Source organism: Dipodomys merriami, unplaced genomic scaffold, assembly GCF_024711535.1.
Source record: "Dipodomys merriami isolate MVZ:Mamm:240054 unplaced genomic scaffold, mDipMer1.0.p SCAF_5, whole genome shotgun sequence".
NCBI lineage: Eukaryota > Metazoa > Chordata > Mammalia > Rodentia > Heteromyidae > Dipodomys > Dipodomys merriami.
In genome coordinates this window covers 20,154,850-20,178,636 of record NW_027206068.1, presented here as the reverse complement: position 1 = coordinate 20,178,636, position 23,787 = coordinate 20,154,850, and the positions used below count along the sequence as shown (strand labels likewise).

General features: G+C 36.6%; 1 protein-coding gene across 5 annotated transcripts in view; it reads right to left on the bottom strand.

Annotated features, from left to right (window-relative positions):
• The window catches only part of Dgkb (diacylglycerol kinase beta), a 617,161-nt gene that overhangs the window by 244,713 nt on the left and 348,661 nt on the right, over positions 1-23,787 (bottom strand). The window lies entirely within an intron of this gene.

Sequence of the window (23,787 nt, the reverse complement as noted above, 5' to 3'; positions counted from 1 at the left end):
TTCTTATAGGTGATTAGATGCAGTCTACTAAATTCTCAATAACTTGCTCAAGTTTTACACCTGGAAAGAAGTAGAATTAGAATTCAGATATGCACAGAATTGAAAGTTTGTGCATTTTGAATGACACACTGAAGGGTTTTGAAGCTGAGTTATCTATGAAACCCAAATTCAGGTTCCAATTTCCAAGCCATCAAAGTACTTTTTGTTTCTATCAACTCTGCTAAGAATGATCTGTTTTTCTTAGGGAGAGCCAGGACAACTTGCTTGCATAATTCAAACAGAGAAGTTAAAAAAATCACAAAAATAACTTCAATGTGAGTTTTATTGCTGTTTATGTGCTGCAGAACTTGGAGCACACTGAATGAAATTAAAATGCATTTCATTGGTGTGGAATCATGTGCAGTTGTCAAAATTGTTTTGTACAAAATTCCCAAGGTTCTCACAGCTGTGTAAATGCTCCTTCAAAAAAAAAAATCAGTACCGAATGAATCAAAACAGATGTAGCATTTTTTGTATATTATCAATAAAAAAATCTTGTTAGCTCATCTCACCAATGTCTATACCATACATAACTTAATTTATGTCTTGTGTCTGCATGTGACCAGGGCAAAAAAGTCCATGACATTGGCAATGTTTACAATGTTTTTAATACGGTCCTCTAGTCATTTCTATTTCTCTAGAGGTTACTTTGGCACAGAAACTAATTCTGTATGTTTTCTAATGAAAAGCCCTGACTTTCATGCCGTGCACTCAAAGCCACACCAAACATTCTCTACTCTATTAAAAGTAATTGAGTCAGAACGTTTAAAGGTATTTTAAATGAATGCGCACTGAAAATTCTCCAGCCTGATTCAGGAAATAGATTTCAGGAAGTTTTTAATACTCTGCGAACTTTGAGAAGCGGAAATTACCTTTAGTTATTTAAAGTTAGACAACTTTGGCTTATAGACCTTTAAGACAACCTACTATTGTCAAGCCTAAGGCGATTAAAGGTCTTTCTCTGAAATGTTACTGTGGTTTTAGTTTAGAAAACTATGTTTGCACACCACACCACACTACTCTTTTAGGCACCAAGATGTGAGACCTAGATTCTAAACGTAACCAGAGACAGTAAATAGGAATGTAATATCTCCACAATTTTATAACTTGTAGATGTTTTTGTTGGTACACAAAACAACTCTATGGGGTTTTTCAAGATGGAATTGCACACTTAATATAGACAAAAGGAAGAATTAAATCAGGGTACAAACAATCACTGACTTATTAGAAGATGAAAGAAAACCTTTATACCAATGCTTTACCTGAAATGTTAAGAGACTTCTTCTTTTCTTTTCTTTTCTTTTTTTTTTTTTTGTGTCAGTTGTGGGGCTTGAACTCTGGGCTTGGGCGCTGTTCCCGTGCACTTCAGCTCAAGGTGAGTACTCTACCGCTTGAGCCACAGGGCCACTTCCGGTTTTCTAGTGGTTTATTGGAGATAAGAGTCTCATGGACTTTCCTGCCTGGGCTGGCTTTGAACTGTGATCCTCAGATCTCAGCCTCCTGAGTAGCTAGGATTACAGAAGTGAGCCACAGGCACCTGGCTGTTAAAAGACTTCTTATGAACTTAATTTCATCTTTCAAAGAGTATGTTAGCATCAGATGAACTTGATATAGTAGCTATATTCACACAGCTAAAGTTCACACAGTAATATACTCTACCGCTTTTAATTTTCTCAAGTTTATATGAAGTATTAACTGCAGAAGCATCTACGTAAGCGGCATAATTATTTTATTCTAATCTGAAAACCTAATTATCACCTTCTTATGAAAGCTAGGAAGCAGCTTTAGAGGAAAACTAATGTATCCTATCAGTGGGGCAATTTGTCACTTTATTTTAAAAAACCATCATCTTTGCAAATAAAATTGTTGTAAGCTTCATTGAGAGAAGAAAAAATGGACCCATTCATACAATTACACATTACAGTGAATTTCCCACTGGTTTATAAACTGTTGACTCTGCTCTCTCTGTGCTGGGTTTATCAAGTAAAATTGACAGCGTTAACTGCTTTTTAAAACATGTTTTATCAACATGAAAATAAACAGATTTCTATAATACTCATGCACATCAGATATTTAATTGGGCACAAGTTAAAAATGTGTTCCTCTGTGTAATAGTAAAAATCACAGAGCGCCCCTAAAAGCATTTATAGAAGGACTATAACTTCCCAAACTAACTGGTAATATTAAGTAATTATACACAGTTGCCAGTAATTTCTGTTCATTAAATAGCTTGTATATGTTAAAAACAAAAGCAACTGTTTTCTTTATCGAGTTTTGGTATGGCTATACAGGAAGGAGTATGGAAATAAATACATCTAAAATGCATATACCTTATCAAAATATTCGTACTAATGTATAGTATTGCTTGTATTTTTAAAACTTGGTAAAATAACACTTGTCAAGATTCTCAACTCTAAAATAATATGTATGTTGAAAGAAATCTTAAACATAATAGTGTATGCATTATGTCATAGTATTGCTATTATTTCTATGCTTAATAACTTATTAAAACAATATTTTTTAGGAAACTAGAAAATTACTTCAGACATTTTGGCCTTTATTTAATTAGGATGCTATAATTAAGAAACAGTATCAACTCTTTGACTTTTAGTCTGACTGAAGCAAAGTCCCTTCCATATCAGGTTAAATAAAGTTGGATTTGTTCATCAAGTGTGATCAAAAGCTCCTTAATTAGTTGGCAAGACTGAAGGGGCATAGCTGACCTTTGACTTCCCACCACAAACTGCTGAGATTTTGGCATTTTATAGCAGCCTCTCAAGTATGCTGGCTGGCATTCAAAAACAACTCAAACTGCACTTCACTGAAAGAGTTGCATACTTCTGCATGAGGGCTACTGATGTAAATAATCCGAGTCCTGGAAACGCAACACAGAAAAACAATGGCTTTGCCAGTGTGTGTATTAAGGACTCATCTGGTGTTTGCTACATGGCCAGTTGCCGCAACGCTGGGTGATGTGCGCTTGCGCCCTCTGCTGGCTGTATTCTTCAAGTTTTTTTTTAAAGTACTCAAAAATCTTTTCAAGATTTGCTTACAAAAATCATAAACTGCTTTCTTGAATCACAACTCCTTCATTTAGAGATAGTAAAATAGAAAGCTATGCCCTAAAATTCCTTTCTTCTTTCTGAAAATAATGGCCATTATTAAGCGTTTATACTGTAGAGGATATTCTTAGGAAAGGAACACAAAGGTGCAATGTCTATATGCATCTGGTAATATAAAATAATATTTATCGAAAAACAAAAACTAAAAACTAAAAAAAAACTCTTGTTTCCATATCTTGGAGTTCTTATATGTGCTCATATGTGCATAACTAATAAGCTATTGTGGTCTTCTGCTAGGACTATCCTGGACATATATTAATTATTACAAATGAGGGAAACCATGGAGCTATGTTTCTTTGGGTCTGGCTTACTTCACTTACTATGATTTTTTCCCAAGCCTTTCCATTTCCTTATAAATGTGTGAAGTTATTTCTTTTTACTTTCATTTTTCCCCCTTTGGTTTGTCTCCTGTCGTCACTGTTTTTGATTTTGGTGCCCTTTGTCTTGTATATGTGTATATCTGATTTGGGGAAGAGAAAAGGAATAGCAACAATGATACTCACAAGATGCCATGTTGGAAATGAACTTTACAACTTGGGGAGGGGAGAGGAGTGAGGGAAGGAAAGGGGGAGAAAACAAGGGAAGGGTAACAATGCGGGATAAGGAATGTACTCATTATCTTACCTATGTAACTAATCCCTCTGACATCACCCATACAATAAAATAAAATAAAATTAAAAATAATATTTATCAAAATGAACTCCAGGAACTGGAAATAAGAGATTTTTCTTTGTTACTGTTTTTATTTTCTTTTTGTCTTATTTATTCATTTATTTCTCATTGGGAGGATGGAGGAGACACATAAGTAGAGGGACAAAGAGTGAACAAATGCAGCAATGGTACACACAAGGTAGTGGACCCTATACTGAAAATGAACTACACAACTTGTAGGTGGGAATAGGAGGGAAAACGTGACAGAAAATAAGGGAAGGGGTGACATTTCCCCACAAGAAAGATACTCATTACCTGACTTATGTAACTGTATCCCCTCAGTATATCACCTTTATAATAACAATAAAAAAATTGTAAAAAGAACTTATACTTTAACCTGAATCCTAGAAATTCTAACACATGAATATTTTCTGGAACAACTCCTAAATCATTTCTTCTAAAAAATTTGAGAATAATTAAATTATTGTTCCTTTTGTGTATGTGTCATGGGGCCTGAACTCTGGGCCTGGACACTGTCCCTCAGCTCTTCAGCTCAAGGCTAGCACTCTACCATTTGAGCCACAGCACCACTTCTGGCTTTTTCTGCTTATGTGGTGCTGAGGAATTGAACCCAGGGCTTTATGCATCCAAAGCAAGCACTCTACCACTGAGCCACCTTCCCAGACCTAAATTATTGTTCTTAAATAAAATAATTAAAATAAAAATAAATTATTTAAGTAAATGTCAAATAATATCTCTGACAAAACTACTCCTAATGATATTATAATGTATATAATACTTTGCTTTATAGTTCATGAAATATAATTGGCCAGGAGTTTTAATCCAATTTCTTCAAGAATAATGCCTATGTTTATCACTTTGTGTGTATGTGTGCTGATACTGAGGCTTGAACTCAGGACCTTGTGCTCTTGCTTGGCATTTATTCTTAATGCTTCTGTTCTCCCACTTGAACCACATCTTCACTTTACAAATCTGCATTAATTATGCTTGAAATCACTAAACCCAGTCAAACAATCCTGTTACTTTACATGGTCTTTTACTCCTGCTCCTGTTAGTAGATAGTGGATCAAAAATAGCTCCAACACAAATGTCTGACTTAATTCCAGGCCAGGAAAAAATAAAATGTGTTTTCTGTGGATTGGACTAGGTTGTCCATTTAATGCATTGAGAATTAGCTTCATAGTCTTTACCTACACCAACTGCCCTTCTCCACTCACCTTTTAGTTGACATTAACAATATTTTTTTCTTTTATGTCTTTTTATTTATTGTGTTCTTTCCTGCCACATTTATATATTCATCATAAAACAAAATAACAGGGCCTACCTTTTAATTTTTCCCATGAAACTTTCTCAGTCTGATCATGTACTAGCTTCAAACCTATTGCTTTATATTACTTCAAAGAGGAAGGCCAAGTTTCAAACATTTCTTCACAAGTTCTCTGTGGTCCCATTTATGGAATTCCCTTATTTTCCTTCCTTTTGTCCTCCCTCCAAAACCCTTTTCTACACCTTCTAGACTCCACAAAGTTTTATTCTACTTTATTTTTAACATATGGTATCTGTTCTGTTGGCTCAAAAGTCACTTTAAACGTTTCTTATTATCTGTTTAGTGTATGTATGTATGGCCCAAGTTCAAGAATGAAATGAACCAAAAACATTCCATATAATTACAACTATAGTTATAATTGATAATACTTATCGTATTATCAATACAATAGTTGTAATTGATAATACTTATCCTGTATTGTAATTGATAATACTTATTGAACACTTACTATTTGCTAGACACTATAAAAAATTCTTCATAGGGCTGGGAAGGTAGCTCAGCGGTAGAGTGCATGCCTTGCAAGCATGAGGCCCTGGGTTCGATTCCTCAGCACCACATAAACAGAAAAAGCCGGAAGTGGCACTGTGGCTCCAGTGGTAGAGTGCTAGCCTTGAGCTAAAGAGCTGAGGGACAGTGCCCTGGCCCAGAGTTAATGCCCATGACCAGCAAAAAAAAAAAAATTCTTCATGCACTTTTTCTTGTTTTGTTTTAGACTTAGTCCTGGTGTTGAATTCAAGGTTCTGTTACTAAGCCATTTTTGCTTAAGGCTAATGCTCTTCCAATTAAGCCACTTCTCCACTTAAGACTGTTTTGTTTTTTATTTTTTGTTTTTAAGTTTATTGGAGATAAGAATCTCATGGACTTTCTTGTTCAAGTTGGCTTCAAATCATGATCCTCACTTCTCAGCTGCCTAAAGAGCTAGGATTACAGGTATGAGTCACAAGCAACTGACTCTTCCTTTCTATTTTGCCCATATAGCAACCCACCAAAGATCAGTATTGTTAAAATCAATTCTTATTGTTAGGAAACAGTTACCGAGAAAGAGACAATTTTCCAAAATCGCATAGCCAGAGGGTGGAAGAGCCACTATTTGCAGCCAAGGAATCCTGACTAACACACTATAGGTATCTTTGAGTGAGAAGAGGTGAATTGACAAATTTTGGGCTGAGCTTTACATTAAGTTTCCCTTATTATCACCATTACCTTTAAGTCTTTATAATAGAATTTGGCCCGTAGGTCACCCTTGTCCACATATGATATATAATTAGGGCATTCCTGTTGGCTGTTGACATGTACCACAAATATCAGGACATTCTGAGATGTATTATCCACAGGATTTGCATGAGTAGATGTTCAGATAGTCAATCACTCTAGACTAAGGACTGATAAAAGTTGTAAACTGGGAGAAGATTGATGTGGTACTTGGCTTTTAATTACTGTAATAAGTAGCTGAGAAAATCAACCTTAAAACAAGAGCTGGAGGGGTTCATTTTGGAGGGATTCCCATCCATGATCATGGGTCCTGTTGCTTAGGGCCTTTAGGACAATGGGGAGGATGTGACATGCATCCTGGATCAAGCCTGCTCACTTCATGAAAAGGGGAAGCAAAAGAGACTGGAAAGAATAGGAGGTGTCATATTTCCCATTAAGGATGTGCCCCAAATAGCCTAACTTCCTCAGATAGCATAAGGCAGAGATGAGCCTTCTCTATTGTGCTTGTATGCATTTCTGCCCTACATTATATATACATAGAATGGTTGCTTTGTATGGAGACGCGTTAGAGCCATTTGTTTTGCAGCAACAGTAAACCAATACAGTTCTTATAGGTGGAAGAGAAGTGCTGCCAGATTGAAAACCACATGGCATTTGTCTTAGAACAGAGATGGCAGAGCTGGAATGGTTCTAAACCTCAGCCTTAGGAGAGGTGTCAGAGGCTGGCAGAGCATAGGAACAGCACAGTTGAAGACAACAGGAAATAGAACCTATGAAGCAATAGCCTCTCCAGCACATGAGCCCTTCTTTAAATAGTTTTGATTCCCTTATAAATGTGTACAAATTGATCAAAAAATAAAAGATTCTAGCTTCTCTAGTATTTTCTTATCAGAAGTGGGAGAATGGCACTCCTATAAATTATTACAAAATATGCACGGGCTGGGTGCCAGTAGCTCATGCCTGTATTCCTAGCTGCTTAGGAGTCAGAGATCTAAGGATCATGGTTGGAAGCTAGCCTGGGCAGGAAAGTCCCCATGAGATTCGTTTTTTTGTATGTTTTTTATTGTAAAAATATTGTACAGAGGGGTTACAGTTGCATGGTTCTTATCTCTAATTCACCAATCAAGAACTGGAAGTAGTGTTGTGGCTGCAAGTAGTAGAGCACTTACTTTCAGTATAAAGAGGCTCAGGGACAGCAGGTCCTGAGTTCAAGCCCCAGGACAGACAAAAAATAAATCATGGTTAAATTTTGTTTTCTACTTTCTGAATCTTTAGAACTTTTATTCATGAAGAAACTATTTTCTTCCTGTTTGAGGACTAGTTTATACCAACATATGAGAGGATGAGCTGGCTGACTGAGAGAGGCCCTCTCCTTTGCATGCAGAAATTCAAAGCAGAAAATACAAACATGAATGTATTTGAAGGACAGTACCAATGATGAAACCATTTCTTTTCAAAGAGAATTGGTTACCTATGGTTAATCATATTGTTCAAATTAATTTGTTCAAAAAATAAAACACCTAGGAATTAACCAAGAATCTGTAGGACCTCTACAGTGAAAAACTATAAAAATTTGAGGAAGGAAATTGAAGAGGCCAATCGGAAAATAATGCTGAACAAGCGCATGCAACTACAGTGTTCCAAAAGCAAGATGTTAGTAATTAGCAAGTAGGTGGAGCAGGCAGCAGAGGACAGCATCTAATTACTTCCAGCGGATTACTTTCTAGGTAAGATTACCTTATAATAAGGTGATTAACAACTTTAGAGTGCAAAGGAGATTGTTTTATACTTAATATGACCTGTAGAGAATCATAAGAAAATAAGGATCCTCAAAATGATTCCCCTGGATAATTTCTGCTGAGAATCAATCAATTCTATTTCAGAGGAATCAAATCACACTCCTTCATATTATTGAGATAATAAATTCAAACACATCTAGATATTAAGTTAGGCTCTTCAACTTCATATCAAATCAACTAATTTATGAGACATTGACTATTTACATTAAGGAAATAACAATGAACTCTAATCAGTTGTAAATGCTGGCCAATTAATTACCTATAAATATTACAGAAGAAAGATCTGTCACTGATATCCATCAATGTCAGAGACATAGTCTCCAAAGTAGGCTGTCCTTTGTCTAATTAGTGCTCTATCCTAGGAGTATCACTGGATTTCTTTACAGCTACAGAGACCAGTGCTGTACAAAATAATAGATCTGGACACAAAGAAGACAGGGAGAAATGAAGTGCTTCAACACAAAGCACTTAATAAACTGGGATCAGGTTCTTGTAGTGAAAAAGAGCTTTAACTGATGTCTAAACTCATCTTTGGCTTCTTTCCCTTAAGCCAATCATTAATTCATTACAGGCTATTGGAAATTATATGTACTATAATATGCCACATACAGGTAACATATAATTGGCTGTTAGTTTCTTAGGAATAAGAAATAATATATATCTTGTGCTTAAATTTGATAAACATGTTCCTAAAGTTTTCTTGTAGGTGTAGAAGCTAGAATAATGAGTACATTTTTTAAATGATTGTTTTTTTATTGTTGGTTATCCCACATTATAAGAAATCAGTGTTTTATTCTGGGATTTTGTGGATGTCTCTGAATTAGCTACTACATCATAAATCTTGTTTATTTGTTGTTCTGGGAAGTGGGTATGTGAGTGTCAGTGTGTGGGTGTCTATATGCTTGTGGGGGGCAGGAGCAATATAATTTGGTTGAATATGCCACATTCAAATTCATGTAAAAGCTAATACAAACTCTAAAAACACAAAGGCAAAATCAAGGTGAAAATATTTAATCTATTTGCATGGAAAAGATACTAATAAAACTATGTATCATGCAAATTGAAACTAAAATAAATATATCTTCCTTGTTTCTATTGAAGAACCCGTAAAAAAATCTACTTCAACACATATCCCCTAGTTAGTAATGATCACCCTAACTTGGGAGCCCCTGGAAATTTTCTTTACTCTGTCAGTACAATACAGAAATTTCCTGAAATTTGTATTCTTTTGCAAAACTCAAAAATTAGCATCCCCCTGTAGCTCCAGATTCAATTTCCTCACTAAAACATAGTTTCAGCTCATAGCTAGATACCCATCACATCGATGAGTCTTCTTAGTAAATTCTGCAGAATAAACAATCAACCAAATCCATGCCAGAAAAGCAATATTTTATCCAATCATTTATTCAGGATTTTCTTTGATCTTTTTGTTATTTTATTGCAATGGCAAAAGGAAAGGAAGAGAAAGCAGAAAGAATATGGCAGCGATAAGAACAAAAGGAAGAGAAAAATAGTTACTGAACCCATCTTAATTTTCTCAGCCCTCATGCCCTCAATTCCACAAAGTTTCTTCCAAGTACACTTTGACAGGCAGGACAGAGGTTAGTGCTCAGATTTAATGATATCACAAAATGATGCAGAAGATGTGGGTGAATCAAAACCCCTACTATCCGGGAGCACACAGCTCTAGCTCTTTTAGCTATCTAGGTGCATATAATACTAACTCCTTTAACAAGTCATCATTTCTACCTACTTAGTACAAACAACATTATTTAAACAAGGCAAGACACAAGGAGAAATATATGAAGAGAATAGAATAGTTACTTTAATTTTTTTTCATTAGCCTATATTAATTGTACAAAGGGAGCTTCATTAGAATATTTCCATTATGTGCATGATGCACTTTGATGATCAAACTTGTCATTCCCTCTACAACTTATTCTTACCTCTACTTGCTCCCTTTTAGACAGTTTTAATGGGTTCCATTTTCCTATTTTCATACATTCTGTCAATCCTACTCTCCACTCCTCCACCCATCACCTTTACTGTCTCTCTTCTCACTGGTTCTTTCCCCTAAACAATCTGTATTTACAATTTCTTCATCTATAATTTTAGGTCTATATTCTATATAGGAGAGAAATCATATGATTTTTTTTCTCAGTTTCACTATGTAGTTCAGGTTGGCTTCAAACTTACGATGTAGCCTCAAACTTTCCATCCTCCTGGCTTAGCCTCTTAACGACTGAGAATACAAGGGTGCTCTACTAAACCTGGTTTGTAAAATAATTAGCAGCAACAAATTAAGCCTAGTTAACATGGGCTATGGATTAGAGTCAACTCCATCTAAAAAGCACAAACACAAGCAAACCAAAAACTGCATATTAGAAATAGTGTAATTATGAAAGTTTTATACAAATATGAAAATATTGAAGTGGCATTTCTTAAAAGATACAAAGACATACTTCTGTGCATCACACACACACACACACACACATATATATATATACATATGTATACACAAAGTAAATGACAAATTAATTATCTATATAGTTATTTCTCTCTATGTAGCTGATAGGCAAACAGTAATGAGCTCATTGGATGAATCTGGCTTCACAGTAATACCCCTACAGAAAAATTTCCAAGAACTACATCTATATAATAAAGCTGAACAATCATGAAAGGTTGGAATAAAAATGTGGCATGAATATTTGAAAAAAAAAACAGATAAAAGTTGGTAGTGCCTGTAGTAAATAATGACTAAAAAGTGCTTTAGGAATTACATACACATTTGAGTATGTAATTTTTTTCTCACAAGGTCCCTGTGCTATGTTAATATTTCTAATGGACATCACTGTGCAAAGTATTAAAAACTAAAAATGTGTAACTTACAATGGGAATAGTCACACTTAAGTAGTTGGTTTATTAAAGGGGTACTAGTTCCAAAAGGTAGAAGATACCTCAAGATACATTAATTTACAATAATCATCAGATAACTATAAAGTTTCCCTGACTGAAGCAAATGTAAGGCAAGGCAAGACAGCAGATTTCATGTGGTTCACACCCTTCTCCCTTTACTGTTAGTGATTTGAATGCGATGAATAAAATCCCATTATGCTATACATTAAAAACTTTTACAAATAAAACTAAACATATGAATCTGAGGTTTAGGACCTAAAAGTTCTGAAGGAAAGGGAAGATGGATTTTTATAAATTCTATTGTTCAAAGAGACATGTAAAACATCTTTACAGAAAAATATTCAAAAATATTTTTAACTTGCCATGCTACACTAGACTCAAACATATATTTAAGATGCTTCTATGAGAAACTAATCATGAAAATCTTTGGAATAGTTTCAATAGTCTTTTCTTAAGCATGCATTAAAATTTTCTATAGAATAGTAGCAGTATTTACAATAGCCTAACTATGGAATAAATGAAGATACACATCAAATGATGACAGATAAAGAAAATGTGGTTTATAAGAAAGCAGTATGGAGGTTCCTCAAAAGACTTCACATAGAACTCCCCTATGACCCAGCAATCCCACTTTTGGGCATTTACCCAAATGTTTCCAAACAAGACCACACTAAAGCTAACAGCACAACTATGTTTACAACTATGTTTATTGCAGCATTATTTACCATAGCTAAGATATGGAACCAACCCAGATGCCCCTCAGTAGATGAATGAATCAAGAAAATGTGGTATATATACACAATGGAATTCTATGCCTCCATCAGAAAGAATGACATTGCCCCATTTGTTAGGAAATGGAAAAACTTGGAAAAAATTATATTAAGTGAAGTAAGCCAGGCCCAAAGAAACATAGGTCCCATGGTTTCCCTTATTTGCAATATGTAGTATATGTATGAGTCAAGCGGAAAAGGTCAGATAATGTGATGTCAGGAAAATGAACCCTTAGATATGTATTTTAATGTTTTTTTCTTTCATGCATGTGTTTCTAATGCATTTATAAGATTATCTCTTTGTTGCTTTGTATGTCCCTCCCCCACAGTATAACCCCTGCTTTCACTATATTTGATGTCAGTATAACTTGTGGAGGAGATGGGGAAAAACCAGTTGTTTAAGTATACAGGTGGACCTGTTGCAACAATGAGAAGTACAAGGTGTCATGTCCAAAACAAGCTTTACAACGTCGGTGGGGGGGGGGGGAAGGGGGGAAAGGAGAAAGATTGGGATTGGGGGGGAGGGGGGAGGCTGGGAAGGGATGTGAAGGGTAAACAAAAGAGGAGACTGCAATGCTTGGTAAGAAATGTACGCATTATCCTGCCCATGTAATTGTAACTCCTCTGTACAGTATGTTCACAAATAAAATTAAATAAAATTAAAAAAAAGCACACTGGGTTATTATTTATCCATGAAGAAGAATGAAATTATATCTTAACATTGCAGGTTATGAATCTTAACTAAATGATAGTATATATAGATACACACATGTGTGTATGCATATACACTTATCTTATTGATATTTGTACTTAATATGTAATTACTCCAATTTCAGTTTTTTCTAGTTGTAAATTTCTTCAAAGAAAAAGTAAAAAATAATACAAAAATGAATCACATAACATTTAACAGGGAGCTGAGAAAAGTCTGTCTTATTCTGGAAGTTAGAGACCAGATACTTTGAAATAAGCAGAATGGTCTGAATGAAATACGATTATTGTAGTCAGTAGTCTTAGTGTTTTTTCACTGATTGCTTTTAGTTTATTACAAGAAAATGATTTTAGCTGGGGCATTTTTAAGATTGTGAATTGAAGTCAATGTAATGATGTGAAGTCAATATAAAAACAAAATTTTCACTGTATTTGATGTTGGTATAATTTGGGGAGGGGAAGGGAAAAAACAAATTGTTTAAATAGGGATACAATTGTTGCAACAATGAGATGTAGAAGACACTATGTTGAAAACCAACTTTACAATTTAGGGGGCGGTCGGGAAGTGTAGTTGTGGAGATGGGAGGGAAGGGACGGGAGGAGGCAACAATGTTTGATAAGAAAGGTACTCTACCTTGCTCATATAACTGTAACCCCTCTGAACAGTATTTTCACAATAAAAAACTTATTAAAAATATCTCTGCAAGATCAATAGAAAGCCCACAGATTGGGAGAAGATCTTCACTAGCCACACAACGGACAAGGGTCTCATATCTAAAATATACCTGGAACTTAAAAAATGAAATCCCCCAACAACAAATACTCAAAGACACAACTGCCCAATAAATAAGTGGGCTAAAAACGTAAAGAGAAACTTCTCTGAAGAGGAAAGAAGAAAGGCCAATAGACACATGAAGAAACGCTCAACCTCCCTAGCCATAAAAGAAATGCAAATCAAAACAACATTGAAATACCACCTCACCCCAGTTAGAATGGCTATAAGCAAGAACTCTAATAACAACAGATGCTGGAGGGGATGTGGACAGAAGGGAACCTTACTGCATTGTTGGTGGGAGTGTAAACTTGTTCAACCACTTTGGAAAGTAGGATGGAAGTTCCTCAAAAGACTCCACATAGAGCTTCCCTATGGCCCAGCAATCCCACTTTTGGGCATTTACCCAATGATCACAAACAAGAAAATACTAAAGCTCCCAGCACAACTATGTTTATTGCAGCACTATTTACCATAGGTAAGAGATGGAACCAACCCAGATGCCCCTTAGTAGATGAATGGATCAAGAAAATGTGGTTTATATACAGAATGGAATTCTATGCCTCCATCAGAAAGAATGACATTGCCCCATTTGTTAGGAAATGGAAAGGCTTGGAAAGAATTATATGAAGTGAAGTAAGTCAGGCCCAAAAAAACATAGGTCCCATGGTTTCCCTTATTTGCAATAACTAGTATATGTCTGAGACAAGCAGAAAAGGTCAGATAAGTTGATGTTAGGTGAAATGAACCCCAAGATAAGGATTCAAATGCTTTTGCTTTCATGCGATAGTTTCTAACATATTTATAAGATGATTTCTTTGTTGCTTTGTATGTCCCTCCTCCATGGTCTAACTCCTTCTTTCACTGTATTTGATGTTGGCTTAATTTGTGGAGGGGAAGGGAAAAAGCAAACCATTTAAATAGGGATACAGGTGGACCCATTGCAACAATGAGATGTACAAATCGTTATGTAGAAAACCGAAATTTACGGGGCTGGGAAGGTGGCTCAGTGGTAGAGTGCTTGCCTTGCATGCCTGAGGCCCTGGGTACAATTCCTCAGCACCACATAAGCAAAAAGAAAAAAGCCGGAAGTGGTGCTGTGGCTCAAGTGGTAGAGCACTAGCCTTGAGCTGAAGATGCTGAGGGACAGCTCCCAGGCCCAGAGTTCAAGCCCCACAACTGGACCCCCCCCCAAAAAAAAAAGAAAACAAAAAATAAAAATGAACTTTGTTGAAGGGGTAGGAGGGTAGGGAGAGGAGATGGGAAGGGATGGGAAGGAGAAAAAAAGGAGGAGGCAACAATGCTTGATCAGAAATGTACTCATTATCTTGCCCACGTAATTGTAACCCCTCTGTACGGTATTTTCACAATTAAAAAAAAAATCTCTGTGAGATCACCTCCATCTTCAGTCTAACTAGTAGCATTTTGCCTATGACTTACAATTTCTTATTAATGAAGTATGGAATTCAAGACTTCTTTATTTTGCCAATAATTTTTATGACTTCATAATTATCATTTCTATGGATGTATGCTTTAATATGTTGATGAACAATTAATAATTTTCTTTTTTGTTGTTGTTGGTACCAGATTTTGAACTCGGGGCTTTGTACTTGTTCAACTTGCATACTTAACTACATTCTCCTACTTGAGCCATGCTTCCAACCCTACTTTTTTGTTGTTGGTCATGGGGCCTGAACTCTGCACCTGGGCTCTGTCCTTGAGCTCTTCAGCTCAAGGCTAGTGCTCTACCACTTGAGCCATAGCACCACTGCCAGCTTTTTCTGCTTATGTGGCGCTGAGGAATTGAACCCAGGGCCTCATGCATGCAAGGCAAGCACTCTAACACTGAGCCACCCCTTCCTAGCCCCAAGCCCTACTTTTTGATGATTCATTGGAGACAAAGTCTCATGGACTCTTCTTGACTTTTCTTTCCAGGCTATCTTTAAATCCTGACCCTCTGGATCTTATCCTACAAAGTAGTTAGAATTACTAAGGTGAGCCACTGACACTAAAAGCAAGAATGTAAAATCTTCTATCAAAATAGAAATAGGAGATGTAAAATAGTTGCTAACTTACAAAAGCATTTAAAATACTAATTATAAAAATATATTAAATACTAATAATATATAATATGTAACTTTAAATTATCATGGCATATATACTTTAAAGATTATTTTAATGATTATTTTGGCTTAAATCTGAATGATAGAAATTCCTATATAATTCAGTTTTATATGAAAGTTCAGAAAGTTGAATAGCATGCTTCCTTTAAATGGTTACGACATAAACCTTTTAACTAGTGCACTTTTAAGCACCAGAAAAATCATTACCATTCCCAGTTCTTTCAATCTCTGTCATAAGAAGCACAGAGAGCAGGACCATATATTTTGGTAATTAATTTCCTTAAGATAATGTTAGAAACATCATGTTCTCTAAAATATAAATGAATTTCAAGGCGAGCATGCTAGAAGATAATATTAATGGCATATGATTTATTGTGACAAGAGATCAGATCTGAAACATCGTGATTAGAAATACTTAAGAAGCCCCATTTGCAAATTCCTGAAAATATGGAAATGTGATCTAATTGAGCTTATCTTAATGTTGAAATGCAGAATTTGCCTTTGTCCATCTAAAATTACCTGTGTACAATAAGTTTCCTCATAGAAATTTGTCAAAAAATGTTCATATCTTATAGTTTAAGGCATTATCTAAATGCTTGTAAAACTAAATGAGACAATCTAAAAAATAGCATTTTAAAACGCAAGTACATAATTGATTTAGAAATGGATGATGGCTATCTTACACATATTTTGCCAATAATAGTCAGCGTTTACTACTCACCTAGCATTCTTTTTAAAATTATTCCAAATTTTGTTAAGAATATGTATCTCCAGAGAAGTTTAATGAAACCATACAGAGAAAAAAATTAACTTAAAAAAACTATGTAAAAGCAATCACTACATGGTTTAAATATAGATATGTGCCTGATAAAAATAAATATATCAACACAAAGACTAGTGCTATGTACCAGTGGCTCACTTCTATAGGCCTAGTTACTCAGGAGGCTGAGTTCTGAAGATCACAGTTCAAAGACAATGAAGGCAGACAAATCCAGGAGACTCTTATCTAACTCTTACCTAACCAAAAGCTGGAAGCAGAGGTATGTCCCAAGTAGTAGAGTGCCAGCCAAGACAGAAAAAGCAAACAAGAGCTGCTAGCTCCTGCCCTGGGTTCAAACCCAAATACTATAACCAAAATAAAAATCAAGACTAGAAAAACAAGATCAGAATGCCTTGTTAATCCCCTTGTCTTGTTAGAGAAAGCCTCCCTATTCACTCTACAGCAATCAGTACTTGTCTAACAGCATTCCTTCTCCACCAGGTTGTTCCTTCACAAGGGCAGGGGCCATTGTAGCTCACAGGTTACATACTACATTCCTCCTCCTCCCCCTCCTCCTCCCCCTCCCCCTCCTCCCCCTCCCCCTCCCCCTCCCCCCTCTCCCTCCCGTTCCCCCTCCCCCTCCTCTCCCCTTCCCCCTCCTTCTCCTCCTCCTCCTCCTCCTTCTCCTCCTCCTCCTCCCTCATTCTTTGATCGTCTTAGGGTTTGAACTCTGGGCCTGGGTATTGATCCTGAGCTCTTCAGCTCAAGGTGAGTGTTCTACCACCTGAGCCACAGCACCACTTCTGGCTTTCCAGTGGTTTATTGGAGATAAGAGTTTCACAGACTTTCCTGCCTGGGCTGGCTTTGAACTGTAATCCTCAGATCTCAGCCATCTTAGTAGTTAGGATTACAGGTGTGAGCCACCTGTGCTCATACATTCTTCTTTGAAAATGTTGGGGAATCAACAGATCTTTCATCTTTCATGCTAACAAGGACCAATCTGGTTTTCTTTTTTTTTTTTTTTTTCAATCTGGTTTTCTTAACCAGGTGAGAATGGAGACTAACCCTTGGTCCATTGAACTTATAATGGGTTGTTTCATGGAAGTGACAGAGTGTTGAATTGTGATTGCAAAGTCCTGGGTAACCAAGACCTCATTGTCTGTCGTGACCATGGACTCTGTCACAAATGATTCTCAACTCACTTTCCCCCTGTGCCCCCCCGCACCACACACACATACCTTTTTTGTGCTAGTACTGGGGCTTAACCCTAAGGCCTCATGCACTTGCTTGGCATTATCAGTCAAGGCTATCACTTACTACTTGAGCTTATTTCTACTTTTGGAATTTCTCTGTTTAATTGGAGATAAGAATTCATTTGGATTTGTCTGATTGGGCTGGCTTTGAACCACTTGAACCTCAGATCTCCGCCTCTGAGTAGGTAGGATTACAAATAGGAGGTATCAATGACTAGCTGCCCTCATTTTTATTATGTCCATTCCACTCACTTGGCGTTTGTGTGAGGGATACCTGGATACCCACCCAGGTGTCCCCCACACAAACTAGTGGTGAGTATGTGTGTGTGTGCACACACATGTGGCCATTCAGAATGAGTAGCAGTAGTAGTGACAGAGCAGAATAGAAGCATCAAAGGCTCTTGGGTCTTCTTGAGAATAAGTTTGAACTTTCTCAGGTCTAGCTCCTCTCCTGTGCAGCACTGAAGAAATTCAGAAATTTTGCTATCTTTCTCCTTCATTAACAGAGGCAAGTTGCTATCATGTGCTAGTGAATCTTTAGTGTCCAGGACAGGGCATGACTAAAGGAATGCATGCCCAGGGAGTAGAAAGGGTGGCCAACACCCATGAGCTCTTCAGGACTGACTCATCTCTAGTCTTGCATCCCTGAGGGTAACTGTAGTTGTCCCTGTGTTCTTCACGACTGGTTGTCACAGCTGTAGTGCTCATGTTGTGATGGACTTAGAAACCTCTGGTTGAATGAATGGAACTATGAGCTTAACTCTCCTCTCAGCAGTTACTAACGTCTCTCTACCTGGAAGAATTTTCTATTTCTAATCACTTATTGTATTCATTTTTTTCTCTGTTTGAGAAACCCTTTATTTTATTTATTTATTTTTATTGTAAAGGTGATATACCAAGGGTTACAGTTATGTAAGCCAGGTAATGAGAACATTTATTTTTCTTTTGTTTGTTGGTTTCTTTGTTGGTCATGGGGCTTGAAATCTGGGTCTGGGCACTGTCCCTAAGCTCTTCAGCTCAAAGCGAGAGCTCTGCTTCTTGAGCCACTTCCGGTTTTCTGGTGGTTAACTGGAGATGAGTTCAACGGCCTGTCCTGCCTGGGCTGGCTTTGAACGCCATCCTTAGATCTCAGCCTCCTGAGTAGTTAGGATTACAGGTGTAAGCCACTGGCACTAACAGAACATTTCTTTTTGAACAGTATTACTCTCTCCCTGTATTTCCCCCAGCTTTTTTCCCTCCAGACCCCTTTTCCCCCAACTTTTACAGTTCATTTCCAACATTAATGTCTAGTGAGTATATCACTGCTGAATTAGTTCACCCTTTGTTCCACTATTTCTGTGCCTCCCTTTTCCCTCCCCAAATTGGATAAACTTACATATAAGACAAAGGGTATAAAATCAAAAACAGTGACAAAAGGGGAAAAAATGAAAAAAAAAGAACCACAAACTGTACAATTAAAAAAACAAAACAACTGTTGTTTCCATTTCTTGGAGTTCATTTCAATAAGCATCATTTTATATGCTCATATGCATGTAGTTATTGAGCCCTTGTGATCCTCTTTTAAGAATATACTCCAGAGGAATTGCTTTTTTTACTAGACGCAAATGTCTATCTCATCCACCAGAAAGCTTTTCCAACCATTCCCTGAAGGAGTTTCTCTTCTCTATGGCCATTACTTCTAGGTGAACCTCAGACTTGATACCAAGATGGTTCCTTTAGCATAGGAATTAGGCTTAGTTCATCTCATATGGTTAGTTCAACACATGACACTGGACTAGGTTAGAGCATCACTGACAAAATGCAAAGTTTCTCTTATGAAAGAGACCTATCAATTGAGCTGGTGGATCCTGGTTGGGATTCCATATTGTCACCTGACAGCTTGGTCAAGTTCTTTTCCCATGTATTAGCTGGATGGTCAGTAAACATCTTGTTGTATCCAGAAATAAGGTTCTAATTTGCATGTTGAATTGCCAGAATAATTATCCCTTTAATTCTTTAAGAAGAGAAAAGAGCAACATAGGCTCTTTAATATCGGAAATTTGGTAGTTCATTTACCTAGGTTTAATGGGAGAAGAAGAAGGAGGAGAAGGAAAAGTTGCCAGGTGTTTATCTGAATATTATTTTCTCCCCCCACACCAAGTCACCTAGAAAGTGGAGGCTAACAAAAACCTAAAAACTGCTGGTTTGTTTGGGATGTACACATTCTCAGCAGCATAAAATTTAAAAAAATAATGGAAGTTAAGTTGGAGGAATAAGAAGTAATGCAACAGGATGCATTTCAAGGCTGAAAATGACTTTTTAACAAGCCCTGAAGAAGCATAGCAACTGGGTCCAGTGCTTTCCTAGAAAATCTTTTTATAAACTTTGTGTAAGTGTATGTGGGGAGGTGGGTGGCTGTGGGTGTGGGTGTGCACATGCATGGTTGTACTAGGTCTTGAACTCGGGGACAGGACACTGTCCTTTACCTTTTTAACTCAAGGCTGGCGCTCTACCACTGAAGCCACACCTCCCCTTCTGGCTTTTTGGTAGTTAATTCAAGTTAAGAGTTTCATTGATTTTCCTGCTCTGGCTGGCTTACCACTTCTATCCTCAGTTCTCAGCCTGCTGAGTAGCTAGATTACAGGAGTGGGATAACTGGCAAGACTATTGTTTTATTAAAAGGTGCTTTTCAGAAACTTTGTGGAAAGGAATAAAGAAGGCAAAATGTATCTGCTTGCTCTCTCTTATCTCACAATCTCTCTTATCAGTGTAATTGTACCTGTGAGTGTTAATTCCAGCACCCTGTTTGTAGAAGTGATTTGTGACTGAAACACATACCCTATGGTGAATCACTCTATTCAAGCTTGTATCAGGAAGAAAGAGACAAAAAGTGACCCTAGGTACACTGCTAGTAAGCTCCAAAGAATCAAATGTGGTACATATTATCTGCCTAAAGTAGTCCAAGACTTCCTTCTCATTTTCAAGAGAAAATAAAGGCATACTCTTGCTTTCCCCTCCTCACTGCCCCTCCCCCCAAGTTCTAAATGAGGGAGGGGGTAACAGTGTCTAAAATGACATGTATCCATCATCTTACCTATGTAACTGTAACCTCCCTGTTCATCATATTTACAATAAATAAGACAAAGAAAAAGAAAAGAAAGACATACTACCAAAGACCTTTCTCTAGGTCTTATGGTGAATAAGTGGTAAATTTCTGGTTTAAATATACTCTGTCTCTGGAAACTGTAACAACAAGAAAAAAGAACTTGGGATTTATGTTTCAGACAACACATAGTCACTAGAGTGTCAAGTTGAGAGTGACACAAAATTGACCTTTTAAAGCTCCTAATCTCTGCTGTGTACCAGCTTCCCTTTTAGGTAAAGTCAGCAAAAAATAGGTAGACCTAGAGAGTGAGAGTATCCACGAGAGAGTTGGAGGGTTTTGAGAGGAACAGAGTGGGCTCCAGAGTTTCTGATTCTTCCTTTATTGTCAGCTAATCTTGTGTCTACCAAAACGAGAAGCTGGTCTAAGTCAGAAAGGATCAAAATGAAGGGAAGGTGACATTGACCCAAAGACCAGGAAAATGAGGACCATTTATCCGTCCATTGTTGGTTGTGGGTCTGAGGAGCATGGCATCTGTGTGGATCCTTCGGTAAGGCCTGAGATGGCCAGATCTCATGCACCTTTGGCCACGCCGATTCTATCTGTATGATTCACAGGTGATGTGTATTCAGATATGTCATCCAAGGTCATCAAAATGAAATAGAGTAGCTTTCCCACATTCCTTCCCGACGTCTCTCACCAGGGTGAGAGGAGGATGCTGGGGAAGGCCCTCTTCCTGAATCAATTCTCTGCCTCCTGCTCTATCTCAGCCTGTAACTGGCTGCTCATAGGGACTCTACTAGGGGCCACTTCGGAACATCACAGTGTGGTTGCAAAGTGTTCCTCTGCCACAGCCCACTCGTGCTCTTCCACCTCACTATAAGAGCATGTAACCCGTTACCTTTCTAGAAGATTTATGTGCCCTGTTTTTGTTTCCAGTGACACATTCCCTAAGCATGATTCACCCACGCTTTATATAAACAAACAAGTTTTAACAAGGCATAGTTTTACATCCTGTAAAAACACTGAGGCATTACGAACATGTTATTGCAAATATATTTAATCACGTATTGGGCAGTAAAGAATGTTATAAATTAGTAGCGCTATTGATAATAAAAATTAAACAGACAGCCTCCCCCCTCCTGAAGGGTAAACACAGGAGGAGGCTGCGATGCTTGGTAAGAAATGTACGCATTATCCTGCCCATGTAATTGTAACTCCTCTGTACAGTATGTTCACAAATAAAATTAAATTAAATTAAAAAAAAATTAAACAGACATTGTTGAATAATATGTGTATTTATTTACAGACTTCTTTTCTTAATCCACCCTTCGTTTGTCTCCCTCTCTTTTAAATTATGTTTTTTTATCCCTAACTTTTTTCCCCCTGAATAAATGTGGGGAATTAGTAGTTTCTTAAAGACTTCAAGATACTCTGACATGATAGGACCTTTGGAGATGGGGTGGGAGCAGTACATTGCATTTTGCATTATTTAAACACTTTTATCTTTTCAGTCTGAAACATATTTTAATATTTGAGTATAAAGTCATAATTACTTTTGGAAACTCATAGATTATTATACTTTACTAAAATGGTGCCATAAACATTAATAGCTCTATTTTTTAATGAACTACAATGTGTATTATTGTGCTGAAATCCACAGTGCACGCACGCATACGCGTGCGTGTGTGTGCGCGCGCGCGCACACACACACACACACACACACACACACACACCTTCATTATCATGTCAGTTTCTTTTGGGCAAAACTAAATGTCATAAATAACTACTTATTATAGGTATACCTTTTAAAAGTATAAATTATAATTAGAATATTTTGGGCTTAATTTTGAAATATATGTGGCATTAGGAAATCAATCTGCACAAAATGTGATCAAGAAAACTCCAGCTACCAAAACCCCTTAGACAGCAAGACTTTCCTGAATCCTTCTAAAGATACTTTGTACACACATACATACTGATACATGATTTTTTTCATTTCCTGTAAAGCAAAAATTATAGCTTTCATAAATATGAGAACAAGAAAATCATAAAGTCTTGACTGATATTTTGTAGAATGAGAAACAACTCTACAACTCTTTGTAGAAATAAAGAAACAACAGCTTTATCTGAGGCTGAGATAGGTGTAAGAAATAAGCATTTGTTTTACTATACTATTTAAGCAAATTTAATAAAAGATCAAATAGGACCTCACTAATCATTCAGCTGTTTTTAAATATGATTCTTGCATAATGTAGTACAAGTGAAAGATCAAAAAGAAGTTTTGAAATACATTTTAATAGAATTTATTTATTATGCATGCATATAGAATAGAATAATGTTCGTGCACCAGCATGTACGAAAATTTGAATAAACAAAAATTTCCAGGGCACTTTTCTAATATGTCATCTATAGTATTTATGCCTAGATGTCAGTTTAGCCAAACACAGAGATCAGGGCCTTTGACTTTTGAACATTAATGGATAATCCCACAAAGATATCTATGGAGAACTACTGATCATGGTTTTGTAACTTTGTGAAGTGGATAGGCTAGAAATGGTTGTAAACAGATGCAAAGATGATTCAATTCTGAAAGTCTATTTGTACAGTGCAGTGAGATAGGGAGAGCTACTTCTAGAAATGGAGATAATCCAGAACCAAACTTTCCCTATGTCCCTGAGTGACTGGACAGGTCAACATCTACAGTTAGAGGGAAAAATTATTTGCCTATTGTTGTTGTAGGAAAACAAATTTATTCATCATATTTTTTTCCCTGGAAAGAAAAAAAGTCTTCAAAAAAATTTGTTGTCAGTGGTATTCCTCTGTATTTACTTGAAGCCCACATAGGATCATAAAGTTAGGAGATTTATAAGCTATTTTTATATTATGAAGTTACATGGCATCTTCAAATCAAAACCCCATATTTTTCTTTGGGATTAAAGATGATAACCATGACGATATTAAGCCATGTAAAGATCTCTACTATTTCTTAATAGGCTATGGTTTTCAAAGTATTTTGAAATCTTTCCTTGAGAATACAAGTGTGTGGAAAAGATGACATTTTTTCCCCCACCAGAGTCTGAATAAAACCTAGGGAAAAATCAGTTAAACCTAGGGAAAAAATCAAGTTAAACCTGGTGCTTAGTAGTTACATATGTTCTGTGCTTTATTCAGTAATAACATGAAAACTAATTTATACCATATTCTTATAATACAACTCATCAACAACAGC